General features: G+C 33.4%; 1 protein-coding gene and 1 long non-coding RNA gene across 2 annotated transcripts in view; one reads left to right on the forward strand and one right to left on the reverse strand.

The window, feature by feature from the left end:
• LOC116419849 overlaps positions 1-10,774 on the forward strand; it is a 31,885-nt gene extending 21,111 nt beyond the window's left edge. Inside the window, exon 2 of the long non-coding RNA XR_004230175.1 lies at positions 10,727-10,774. This is a non-coding gene — a long non-coding RNA (uncharacterized LOC116419849). The remainder of the gene's footprint in view (positions 1-10,726) is intronic.
• The window catches only part of APBB2 (amyloid beta precursor protein binding family B member 2), a 433,360-nt gene that overhangs the window by 399,428 nt on the left and 20,322 nt on the right, over positions 1-13,610 (reverse strand). The gene's annotated exons all lie outside the window — the stretch shown is intronic.

Raw genomic sequence — 13,610 nt, forward strand, 5'->3', positions numbered from 1 at the left:
TAAAATGCAGATCTCCTGTTCAATAAACTCTACTATTTCCCTATTACCTCTAAGATCAAATATAAATTTTTTTTGGCATTCAAACCCCTTTACAACTTGTTCCTCTTCTACCTTTCCAGTGCTTTTGCACCTTACTCCACACCACATACCCAGCAACTCAGAGACACTGACCTCCTGCCTGTTCTTCCCACAAGACATTGCATTTTTGTACTTCAGGTAATTTCCTTGGCTGTGCCTCCTACCTGGAATTCTTTCTCTCATGATTTTTGCCTCTTGGTTTCCTTGTTTTCCTTCAAAGTCCCAGTTAAAATTCCATCTTTGACAAAAAGCCTTTCCTGATAACTCTTGATTTTAATGACTTCCCTCTTTTGATTATCTTCAATTTATCCCATTTATATCTTATCATTCATAATTGTTTTAGTATTGTTTTTCCACTAGCTTGTGAGTTTCTAGGGACTTTGTCTTCAGTCTTTCTTTTTATCTCCAGTACATAGCATATAATGACTTGCATATAAGCATTTAATAAATGTTAACTGATTGACAATGAGAATGACCTCTCTTTTTAGAGGCCAATTTTTCATCTCGATTTAACCCACTCTGCATGTAAGTTCAGAACCACAGGGTACTCTTTATGAAAGATGGAAACTATGTGCCACAGGCTAGTGCTCAGCTGTTGTTACATTAAAATAATATAAGAAAAGTATATTTCAGAGATAATTCCTTCTTTATAATGGATAGTTAAAACATAAGAGAAGAACAGGCAGGGAACACTTATTAAGTGCCTACTATGTTCCAAGTATGTGCTAAACACTTTACAAATAACTCAATTTCCGAAGATAAAACACCAATTGTAAGTAATCATATCGAAATGCTCAACTTCACCATTATTCAAATAAATGCAAATTTAAACAGCTCTGAGATACTTCATACCCATCAAATTAGCAAAAAAAAATTAAAAGCAATAAAAATGAATTCTGGTAGAGTTGTAGAAGAAAAGATATAGTCATTCATTACTAGCGAAATTGCAAAGTTGCAGAATCTGAATGGAGAGAAATCTGGAAGTAATAGAGTAAAAGTTGTAAAAAATAATCCTAGCCTTTAACTGAAATATCCCATTGTTCAGAATATACTCTGTCTAATAATAGGGGAATGAGTAAATGAATTGGGAATCATGAATCTAAACATTGTCACATAGTAGATGAAGGGCTGAATTTTGTTGTCATTAACCTGAGTTCTCAGTTATGTCTTCTAGTTATGTCACAGGGCTAGTTGTCCCATCTTTTGGAATTTCTATGCAATGTTCTTGGACATTCTAGGATTGGTGCTGTTCTATCTTGGGAGAGGAAGTTTTCCTCGATGGGAGTTCCCTATACAAGTAAAATCACAGGTCTGGATTGAAAAAAAGAATATAATATTGCAGTGAAACCTAACAAGTATGGGGGATGCAAATAAATCTGTAAAGAACTTTATGAAATAACACAAAATTAAAAAATAACAATCACAAGAACAAAACTCAAAGTAAATGTAATTATACAGGAGGAAAAGTGAATGATGATATGGTATATGGATAAAGAATCCTGATTACCAGCAGAAGAGTGATGGGCAGGATGATTTACTCTGATTTTTTGGGATGATTTTGGATTATTGTATTGTTGAGAATAGCTAAGTCACTCACAGTTCTTCATTGAACATTAATGCTGTTACTGTGTACAATGTTTTCCTTGTTCTGTTCAACTCACTTTGCATCAGTTCATATAAATCTTTCTAAGTTTTTTTTCCTAGAATGATCCTGCCTATCAATTGGGAAATGGCTAAAGATGCTATGGTATATAAATATGATGAAATAATATTAATTACTTCAAATGGAAATAGTTATTAAGCACTTGTAATTGCTTATATTCATGATGCCTTTAAAGATTTTTTTTATTAAAACATATACTCTAGGACCCACATGTGTAAAAATGTTTGTGGCAATCCTTTTTGTAGTGGCAAGGAACTGGAAAGTGAATGGCTGCCTTATTGGTTGGGGAATGACTAAATTAAGTTATAGTATATGAATGTTATGGAATGGTATTGCTGTATAAGAAATGATCATCAGGATGATTTCAGAGAGTCCTGGAGAGACTTATAGGAACTGATGCTGAGTGAAGTGAGTAGAATGAAGAGAATATTGTCCACAGCAGCAACAAAATTATGTGATGATCAAATTCTGATGGACGTGGCTCTTTTCAACAATGAGGTGATTCAGGCCAATTCCATTAGATTTGTGATTGAAAGAGCCATCTGCATCCAGAGAGAAGACTATGAGGACTGAATGTGACTCACAACATAGGATTTTCACCTTTTTTGTTACTGTTTGCTTGTTTCTTGTTTTCTTTCTCATTTTTTTCCCTTTTTAATCTGATTTTTCTTGTACATGATAAATGTGGGACTATGAGAAGAACTGCACGTGTTTAACACATATTGGACTGCTTGCTGTCTAGAGGAGGGGGAAGGGGAAAAGAGAGGGGAAAATTTGGAATACAAGGTTTTGCAAGGATGAGTGCTGAAAAAAATATATATAGAGAGAAAAATTTTAAAAAACTATTATTAAAAAATAAAACATTTACTCTTTTAAAAACCTGATTGTTAAGGGAAAGCATTAAAGTACCAGGAGGAAATAAAATTTATAAGAATTAAACATACATAACTTCATTATATAAAAGCTAACTTCTTTAAAATTCCTCAGAGTATAAGTACAGCAGCCAGAAAAAGAATTATTTAGTATGAAAAGGGAGCCTGATTAAAAGTAATGGTACAGATTTTAGAAAGACAGAATGAAAGCTCAGCATGACAAAAAAAGAATTCAGAAGAGGTTAATTAGATTAAAGGAAAGACTTCAATGGGATGTAACACAGACTCTGTCCCCTGGGACATTTAAAATTAAAGTGGACAAAAAACTAGAAAATATTCCACAGAAAGCAATCCCTTTCTGACAAGTAGAAGATTAGCTCTAATTGATTTCTTCCACCTCTAATTTCTTTGATTCTCTGAAATACTATTCTTAGAAGACAAATTGGTTTCCTGTAGAAAATGAATTTTCTGTCTATATTTTGGTCAAATGAGATATGAGTACCTTCTCTTGGAAGTAGTTTCCAAACCAGTGACTTTGCAAGTAATATTTCTAACTGATATATTCTACAAAAATTAAAAATCAATGCCCTTACATTAGTAAACATGATAAATCACAAACTGTTTTAACACTGCCAAGATATTTAGGATTAAATATTACAGAGGAACACAGGAGTAATGACACATTCCAAAAACAACTATATGGAGAAAGTGGGATCAGCAAATAGAATGCAAATTTTCACCTCAGGGATCTTGTGTTTCAAAGACACACAAGGATAAAGAAAGTTAGGCAACATGTTAGCATGTTAAAGTCAATACTCTCCAAGTTAGAACAGTCATTTGGGATGGAGAGGGAAGTGAGTCATACCATTTTATGAGAAAAAATCTTAGATAAATTTAATTTATAATGGGTCACCTTGGGACCTGCAAGATTTGTTTGTGGCAGGCTGTCTATGCTCCAGACACTGAACTCTTTGTGCCTAATGCTCTCATCTTGCCATTTTCTGGAAACTCTCATGACCCATATGTGTATTCACTCACAGTTGGGCTCTCCCTGCCACTGCCTAGCAGAAACCTATCTGTGATAGCAGAGATGGAAAACCAACCAGACTAGTCTAATATTGAACCCATCCTTCCTATAAAGTATATAATCTTCATCTGACTTATTGACCTGCCTTGATGGGTAGGTGAGTATAATTTTAAAAACTTAGATAGCAGGAGTAAGGGAGACCTTGTGAGAGTGCCAGTGATGGAGCATTGATGATTCCCTCGGTCCTGTCATAGGCTGAAAATCATCCCACGTAGGGTCCTAGTAACTGCCTCCTAGCTGTATCCTTTCTCCTAAAACCTTCTTTCATCATTTCTCTGGGTCTGTATCTTCCCCTGAGTCTCCCCTTTTATGAGTTATATTTATCAAAATAAAAGAACTATTGAGAATAGATCATAGAGAAGTATTTATATTATAATATCAACACGGTTTTAAAAATAAACAATTGTGGTAGTCTTGAAAACTCTGATCAATGAAATGAATATTTATTGTGTGGATTTGTTTTGTATAACTATGCATATTTGCTATAAGGGTTTTATTTTTCTTTTTTCAGTGGAGTGGAGTGGAAGGAAGAAAAAAATCAATGCTTGGTAATTGAAAAAAAAAACTTAATGAAAAAAAACCTATTACTTTTTAATCTTGTTTTTACTGATATATATTGTTTTTAATATCATCTTCATTTCTAAATATATGCCCCTCCCCTTTCCTATCCTTGTAACATCTCTCTTAACAAAAATTTTAAAAGGGGGAAGGAAGGCTATTTGGGAAAATCACATGACACAGCAATAATATGTAATATTACACGTTCAGATTTACCCACTTCTGAAAGAGTAGAGGCAGGTAAATTTTCTCAATATTTCTCTAGCATCAAGCTTTATTCTTATAATCATAGTGCTTTTTTCTGTAAAGACTTCATGCTTTATTGGTCTTTTTAAATTCTTTTTTGAACCCCATTTAAATCCCTTATGATGACTTTTAAGTTTGAGGATACATTTAATGATGTTATATTTCATCATAAGAAGACAACTAGAGAAATGTGGAGAATGTCCTTTGCCATTTGTCCAATGCCCTTTAATGTCTTGGAAAAATTATCAAGTACCAAAAGCCTTTGCCTGAAATATTCTCTCTTCTCCTCTCCACTCCTTGACCCTAGATCACCATTTGCAGGAGACCTTTCCAGGTCTTCTCTTCCCCCTAATCCTTACTGATAATCCTTTCCTTCTAAAATTGCATTCCATCTATACTGCATAGATCCAGTACTTCATAATTATTTGCATGTTTTCTCATTAGAATGTGAGTCCCACTGTTGGTGATTTTTTTTATATTTGTAGAGCTTAATTAGTACTGTGTCTGGAACATAATAAGTGCTTAAAAAAGCTTGGTGACTGATTAACAGAAAATAATTGTAAAGGGCATTATATAATATCTGATATATAGTATTAAATAAATGCTTATTCCCTTCCTTTTCTTTTAACAATAATATTAATAACATTTTACATCTATATTGTGCTTTATAATTTACACAACATATCCACAAATATTTTATGATATGATCTTTATAACTGCCCTAGGAAATATGTGAACCAGATTCAGAAACACATTTCATTCAATTGCAAAGCTAAAGGGAAAGGCAAGTCAAAGAAGGAAGTAAGAAAGAGAGAAAGTTAGGAGAGAGATTTATTGTAAGCAAAGAAAACTCCAAGAAGAGATAACTAACAAAGAAGAGTTTAAGATTCTGTAATTAGATTCTGGATAGAAAAAAAGGAGCAGATTGAACCAAACCTAGAAACTATTACTAAGCACACACACACTCTCTCTCACTGTCCTTTTTTTCTTTATAAAGAGAGAGATAAACAAAGACAAACATAAGAATATAGAAGAGAGGGAAATACCCAATTAATAATCATAAATATAAGTAGTAAAAGGCATGGATTCACCCATAAGAGGATAGCAAAATGAATGAGAAAATAGTATCCAACAGTATGCTGTTTACAAGAAACACACTTAATGACAGAAACTGGGCACTGACTAACACCTACCATCCTATATCAAGTTAAGGTAAAATGGGTTCATGATTTAGATATAAAGAATGATGCTATAAGGATTGGAAGAATTAGGAGAATAATTAAGAGAATTAAGGATAACCTATCACTCAAATCTGTAGAGAAGGGAATTTATGGCCAAAGAACAACTAGAGAACAATAGGAAATAAAAAAGGAATAATTTTGATTACATTAAATTAAAAAGATTTTGCACAAACAAAGCCAATGCAGCCAAGATTACAAGGAAAGCCAAAATCTGGAGAGAGGGGAATTTTATATCCAATGTTTTTAATAAAGGCTTCATTTCTAAAATATATAGAGAACTGACTTAAATTTATAAGAATGTGAGCCATTTCCCGATAAATGGTCAAAAGATATGAACAGACAATTTCCAGACAAAGAAATTAAGGCCATTTCTAATCATATGAAAAAAAATGTTCTAAATCACTATGGATTAGAGAAATGCAAATTAAGACAGGTCTGAGGTACTACCTTATACCTCTCAGATTAGAAGACAGGAAAAGATAATAAATGTTGAAGAGGAAGTGGGAAAACTACACTAATGCATTGTTGGTGGGATCGTGAAATGATTCAACTATTCTGGAGAGCAATTTGGAACATGCCCAAAGGTCTATAAAACTATATACCCTTTGATCCAGCAGTATCTTTTCTGTGTCTGTAACCCAAAGAGATCATAAAAAAGTTTAGAACCCACACATGCAAAAATGTGGTAGCAGCCCTTTTTGTAGTGGCAAGGAACTGGAAATTGAGTGGATGCCCCTCAGGGAATGTCTCAATAAGTTATGGTATATATGAATGTAATGGAATATTATTGTTCTATAAGAAATGATGAGCAGGCTGATTTTAGAAAAGCCTGGAGAGACTTCTTGTGAACTGATGCTAAGTGAAGTGAAAAGAACCAAGAGACATCATACACAGCAAGAACAAGATTATGTGATAATCAACTGTGATGATCACTTGGATGAGGTGATTCAAGACATTTCCAATATATTTGAGATGAAAAGGGCCATCCACATCCAGAGAAAGAACCATGTAGACTGAATGTGGATCAAAGCAAAGTATTCTCACCAATTTTTGTTGTTGTTTACTTGTTTTTTTCCCTCTCTTGCTTTCCCCCCTTTTGATCTGATTTTTCTTGCACAGAACAATAAATATGGAAATATGTTTGGAAAAATTGCACATGTTTAACCTATATCAGATTTTTTTGCTGTCTAGGGGAGAGAGTGCAGGGAGGGAGAGAGAAAATTTTAGAATGCAAGGTTTTGCAAAGGTGAATGTTGAAAACTATCTTTCATTTATTTGGAAAAATAAAAAGCTATTTTAAAAAGAAGCTTAAACATAAAAATTTACAGCATTAAAAATAAGAGGTAGGAGCAAAATCTACTATGCTTAAGCATATTATCAATATAATTATCAATCATAATTCCAGAGGTATAACAATAAAGCATGTCCCTTGACCTCTGACAGAAAAGTGTGCAAAATGAGAAGTATAGTTTTGGATATAGTCATTGTGAGAATTTCTTTTATTTCAATGTGCACATATGACAAAAGTTTTTTTTTAGTGGGGGGAGGTGAAAAGAAGAGAAAATAAATGTTTCTTAGTTGACAAAAGTAAAATAAAAGTGACATATATTTTTTAAAGTGGGCAACAAATCATCATCATCCATTAATATGACTGTGTGTGTATTTGTTGCCAGGCTTGATAGAATCAATACAATGGCATTCTCAAAAGGGGTCTGAGCATATATAGGGAATCCACATTCCATTAAGACTAATTGTCTGACATCATTCACTAAAATGGTTTATTCCACCGCCTTTCTCTTATGTTATGCCTCCACAGTTATTAACAATCAAAATTCATATTTATAATGTTAAAAGAATAAAGGTGAATCTTACCTACTTTTCTAGATCACAACTCGGATTTACAAATCATTTTAATGGATACGAAGTGCTTGCCTCACAATGACCCTGTGGGATGGGACTGTGAATATCACCATCCCTCTCTTACAGGTAGAAAAACCAAGGACCAAAGAGTTTAAATGACTTCCCTAAGATCATGTAACTAAAATATTGACAAGCCTGGCTCTTCCCTAATGCAAATCCATTTTATATACCATTCTGGTAGGTTTATTTATTCATAGTTTTGTAGCAATAACTAAGTGCTATTATTCAATGGAAAAGAATAATATTGCATTAAGTGCCAAGAAAGCACATGTGAGTCATGGAAGATGGAGAGAGGACTTCTTTCATCTTATCCTACATATATTACTAGGTTGACTGTGCTTACAATCCTTAATACAGTTCCATTAATTTTCCAACTCCACCCTTAATAGTTATCAGTCTAGATTTCAAAAAAAAATCAGTAACTTGAGCAGTCAGAGGAGCAGAGTGCCCTTGTCAGAATGCCTGCTCCTTTTACTAACTATAAAAGTTTGAGGTATCAAGCGAGAACACTGAAATTTAACACAAGTGAATCCAGCTAGGATTTTGCAAAGGGAAAAACGTGATGTACAAATAGGCACCTTTCATTCTATACTAACTCTATTAACTATAGGAAGAACATCCCAAAAGTCAATAGGGAATTAATTTAAGATTACAATTAATTATTCACTTTACCAAAATATCAGGTAGAATGCTTTTCCTTACATCATGAGGAGTTTTACTAAAGTTATATGAAAAAAAATTGCTATTGTTTGAAGGCAATGCCTCATGGAAAGTGATGATTTGCCCCATTTTCATCTGGACTTCCAATTAACTTGACTCATTTTCTTTTTGTTCAGCTCCTTATAAAGAGAGTGCACTTATATCAGTGTCCACACATAATAAGCCAGCTTCTCCCATTTGGGTCCAGAAAGCATGTTACTTACTTTCATCCTGGTCATAGACAAAAGAAAGACTTCTTTTAAAAAATATTTTGAACTTAAAAATGAATACACACATTGAATACAAAATAAAAATGAATACACAATACATACAAACATTTCCACGTACACAGCTCAACATAGAAAGATTATTCTATATAAAACCATGAATTTCCATTTCACAATATTTGTTTTAAAAAATTATGTAATAAATACTACTCATTAGTATTGAGAAGGGAGCACAGAAAAGCAGGGCAGCTTTTCAAAGCTACCCTGCTATTCTGTGCTCCCTTCTAAATTTTCTTTTGTTCTCTGCTGTGCACTTTTTTCCTCCATCCCTTCTCACCCCACCCTAGATAAGGCTACCATTCAACACAAATATATGTGTTTTTGTGTGTGTGTGTATGTGTGTGTGTGTGTAAAATCATTCTATATATACTTCTATTTATCAGTTCTTTTACTGGAGGTGGGTAACATCTTCCATCCTAGGTCCTTTGTAGTTGATTTAAGTATTTATGATTCTCAAAATGAATTAATCATTCAAAGTTGTTCTTATGACAACACTTGTTATTGTGTATGATGTACTCTTGATTCTGGTCATTTCACTTTTCATTATTTCATGTAAGTTTTTCCATATTTGTTTAAAAATCAACCAGTTCTTTATTCCTTATAGCACAGTAGTATTACATCATAATCATGTGCCATAACTTATTTAGTCATTCCACAATTGAAGGAGAGTCCCTCAATTTCCAGTTTTTTCTCCATCATAAAAAGAGTTACTCTAAATATTTTAGAACATAAGTTATTTTTCTTTTTCCCCAGAACAGATCCAATATTGGTATTTCCGGATAAAATTGTTTGCACAGTTTGATGCTCTTTGGGCATAATTACAAATTGTTCTCAAAAATAGTTGGATCAGTTCATAGTTCTATCAATAGTGAATTAGCATCCCAGTTTTTCCATATGTGCTCCAACATTTGTCTCTTTTGTGTTTTATCATTATAGCCAATCTGATACACGTGAAGTGGTATCTCAGAATTATTTTAATTTGCATTTCTCTAATCTATAGTGATTTAGAGAATTTTTCCATTTAGAGAATTATATATGTAGTTTTGGTTTCTTCATTGAAAAACTGACTGTTCACATGCTTTGACCATTTATCAACCAAGGAATGACTTATATTCTTATAGATTTGTCAACTTTTTAAATATATTTGAGACATGAGACTTTTATCTGAGAAACTGCTTATAAAATTCCCCCCCCGGTTTTCTGCTTTCCTTTTAACCTTGGCTGCACTGGCTTTATTTGTATGGAAACTTTTTAATTTAATGTAATCAAAATTATCCATTTTACACCTTGTAATGCTACCTCTATTTATTCATAAATTGTTTTCCTGTCTATAAGATTTATAGGTAATATGTGGCAAGTTCTTCTAATTTTCTTGTGATCTCACTTTATAACTAATGTATCTATTTTGATGTTACCTTGGTAAGTGTGTAAGATATTGGTCTATGCCCAATTTCTGCTAGACTGATTTCCAGCTTTCTCAACAATTTTTACCAAATAATGAATTCTTATCCCCCAAACTTAAATCTTTACATTTGTGAAATATAAAGTTAGTCTATTCATTTGCTATTGTGTTTCATATATCTAATCTGTTCCACTGATCTATCTATTTCTTAACTAGTGCCAGATAGTTTTAGAAAGACTCATTTCTTCTCCTTTCTGGATTCTCCCCAGAAATCCAGATCTCTAGGATCCAGGCTTGTATGCTTGTGTAATCAGCCCAAGGAATATCTGTATGGATAAAAAATAGTGAGTACTTTGCAAAGGACTAAGGAAGGAGTTAGGAGAGGAAGTGGGGAAGAGCAATGCATAACTTCCAACCCCAGTCATATTTTCTTTTAGGGATATGCCTGGATATGGAATCAAGTATAGGGTCATTGTTTTTTGAGTATGGGAAGTGGACACACCTTTTCCCTTTAGAGAGTCTTATTTCTGCTCTGATGATCAAGAGAAAAATTAGACTCACTAGAAACATTTTCACATGATGCAAATATTTTATTTAACTTTTTTCATTGTAAAATTGTCCAAGAATCTATATCTCTTTTTAACTGTCAATATTCCTATTTTCTGTCTTGTAGGCTCCAAGTATAACATAGTACTGGCTTATGAAAGCCAAGTCCTGAAAACATTTATAAAAAAGACTCATATGATGAATATTATGGAATATTATTGTTCTGTAAGAAACGACCAGCAGGTTGAATACAGAGAGGCTTGGAGAGATTTACATGAACTGATACTGAGTGAAATGAGCAGAACCAGGAGATCATTATATACCTCAACAACGATACTGTATGAGGATGGATTTTGATGGAAGTGGATTTCTTCAAAAGACAAGATCTAACTTAGTTTCAATTGATCAAGGATGGACAGAAGCAGCTACACCCAAAGAAAGAACACTGGGAAATGAATGTAAACTGCTTGCATTTTTGTTCTTCTTCCCAGGTTATTTATACCTTCTAAATCCAATTCTCCCTGAGCAACAAGAGAACTGTTCAGTTCTGCACACATATATTGTATCCAAGATTTACTGTAACCTATTTAACATGTATAGGACTGCTTGCCATCTCGGGGAGGGGGTGGAGGGAGGGAGGGGAAAAATTGGAACAGAAGTGAGTGCAAGGGATAATGTTGTAAAAAATTACCCTGGCATGGGTTCTGTCAGTAAAAAGTTATTTAAAATAAATAAATAATAAACACCCCCCCCAAAAAAAAGACTCATATGAGAGGGCAATATGAGTTTGTTTTGCTTGAATTGACATATCTGTTACAAGAATTTTGTTTTCCTTTGAAATTGATGGTAAATGGGACAAGGAAGGAAGATTTTGATTAATGGAAAAAATGAAATTTAATTTTAAAATATAAATGAAGTGAGAATTATAATAATGATTTATTATTGTGGGGGGATCAAATGAACTATGTATATAAAGTGTTTTGTGAAATCTTAAGGTGCTGCATAAATGTCAGTCATTATGATATTGGTGAAATACAGACATTTAATAACTTGTAATGATAATGGATAAATCTGAGAAAAAAATGTCTACATGCAAAATATTACGCTAAGTACCAAAATTGTTAGACAAAAGATTGGTTTATGGAACAGCCCTAAATTAATCTATGACACAGAGTCCTGACAGATTGAAGAGATCTATAATGTAATAGATCTTGTGTGTAAGAAGTAAATGAAAATGATGTTAATTGACTTAAGCAAGACTTTCTTTTCTGTAATGAATGACATCAATAAATTGGGGAAATGTGATCTAATATAGACCAACAATCATCCGTTGCTTATACAACTAGTTAGAGTATTATGCTCAGAGCTGTGTCAATAATGGCTTTGTATCAAGTGGAAAGTCATACATCAGTTCAATTAATCTGAAATATCTATTTAATATGTGCTACATGTGGTATTCTCTAGTAGTCATATCTGGGTCCCATATTATTTAATATTTTTGTTAATGACTCAGAAGATTACATTTATCATATGCATCTATGTGACTACAGGTATACACTCACTACATTTCTCTGGACCCATTCATAAAAGAAGTACATTATCATTGGAATTATTGTATGAATTGTAAGAAAAGTATTGTGTGAATAATAACACAAAATTGATAAAGATGCCAACCTGAGAGTATGAGAAAGAATTTATTTTATAGATATGAATTGAAATTGAATTTTAAAATACCATTGATGAAGAAGTTATAATAAAAGAAATGTCATGGGAAGTATTATGGGAGATAAAGAAGATTTAAATTTTAAGCCCAAAGTAATCAGTGTAGTGTAGTACTGTTGTTTAAAAATAATGCTAATAATAGAACCACTATAACTAGAGGTATAGAAGAAACAGTAGGAAATGCAAAGTTATCTGTCATTTGCTCAATGATTGTTTAAAGCTTTTCTGAAAGAAAAAAAAGGTACATTAAAAAAATAAAATAACAATTAGTATGGCTTAGCCTAGAGAAGAGAAGACTCAAAAGGGAAATCATGGCTGTCTTTAAGTATTTAAAGGGTAATATTGTTGGTCAGGAATTAGTTGTCTGGCTCCAAGTACAGAAGTGGAAACAAGATTTAAAAATTGCAAAGAGACAAATTTCAGATTGACATCAGGAAATACTAATAATAGGACTGTCCCCAAGAGTCGAGTGAGGTAGCATAGGGAGTAGTGAGTTCCTTCTCCTTGGAGATCTGTAAGGACAGGCCAGATGACAAGTTAGTAGATGTTTTATGTAGAATGTAGAGAGAGTATAGTGGGAAATTTTTATGCAAATGAAAGAAAGAGGGGGGAGGGAAAGAGGGAGAGATGGAAGGAGAAAGAGAAGGGGGAAGGGAGGGAGGGAGAAAAAAGAGGGAGAGGGAAGAAGTGAGAGGAGGGAGGGAGAGAAGGAAGAAGAGAGAGAAGGAAGAAGGGAGAGAGGGAAAGAAGAAGAGAAAGAAGAAGGGAGGGAGAGAAAAGGAGTGAGAGAGGAAAGGAAGAAGAGAGATAAGGGGGAGGGAGAGAAGGAAGGAAGGAGTGAGGAAACAAGAGAAGGAAGGAGAGAGCAAAAGAAGGAGGGAGGGAGAAAGGGAGGGAAAAAAGGAAGGAAGGAGGGAGGAAAGAAGGGAAAGAGAGAAAGAGAGAGAGAAGAGAGGAAGGAGAGGAGGGAGGGAGGAGTGTTTAGTTGGAAAACTTTTTTTGAGTTGGACTCAGCAGCTGTTGAATTCCTTCTAATCAAAATTCTGTGATTGAGCAATTTTAAAAAAAAAGGTGGTCTAACATTTTTGATGAGACAATTGTGTGACTTTATTTTTAGACAGAGGAAATAAAGTTAAAAATAAGAGCAGTGTCGACACTTTTTAAATAGCGCAACTATGGCATAACTTAAGCTTCCATAATGCTTATGAACACAAGTCATTTTTCAGAAATAGATTTACCATTATTGACACAAAAGAAATTTTACAGCAATGATTGATGGAATCACAAAT

The sequence above is a fragment of the Sarcophilus harrisii genome, chromosome 6, assembly GCF_902635505.1.
Source record: "Sarcophilus harrisii chromosome 6, mSarHar1.11, whole genome shotgun sequence".
Taxonomy (NCBI): domain Eukaryota; kingdom Metazoa; phylum Chordata; class Mammalia; order Dasyuromorphia; family Dasyuridae; genus Sarcophilus; species Sarcophilus harrisii.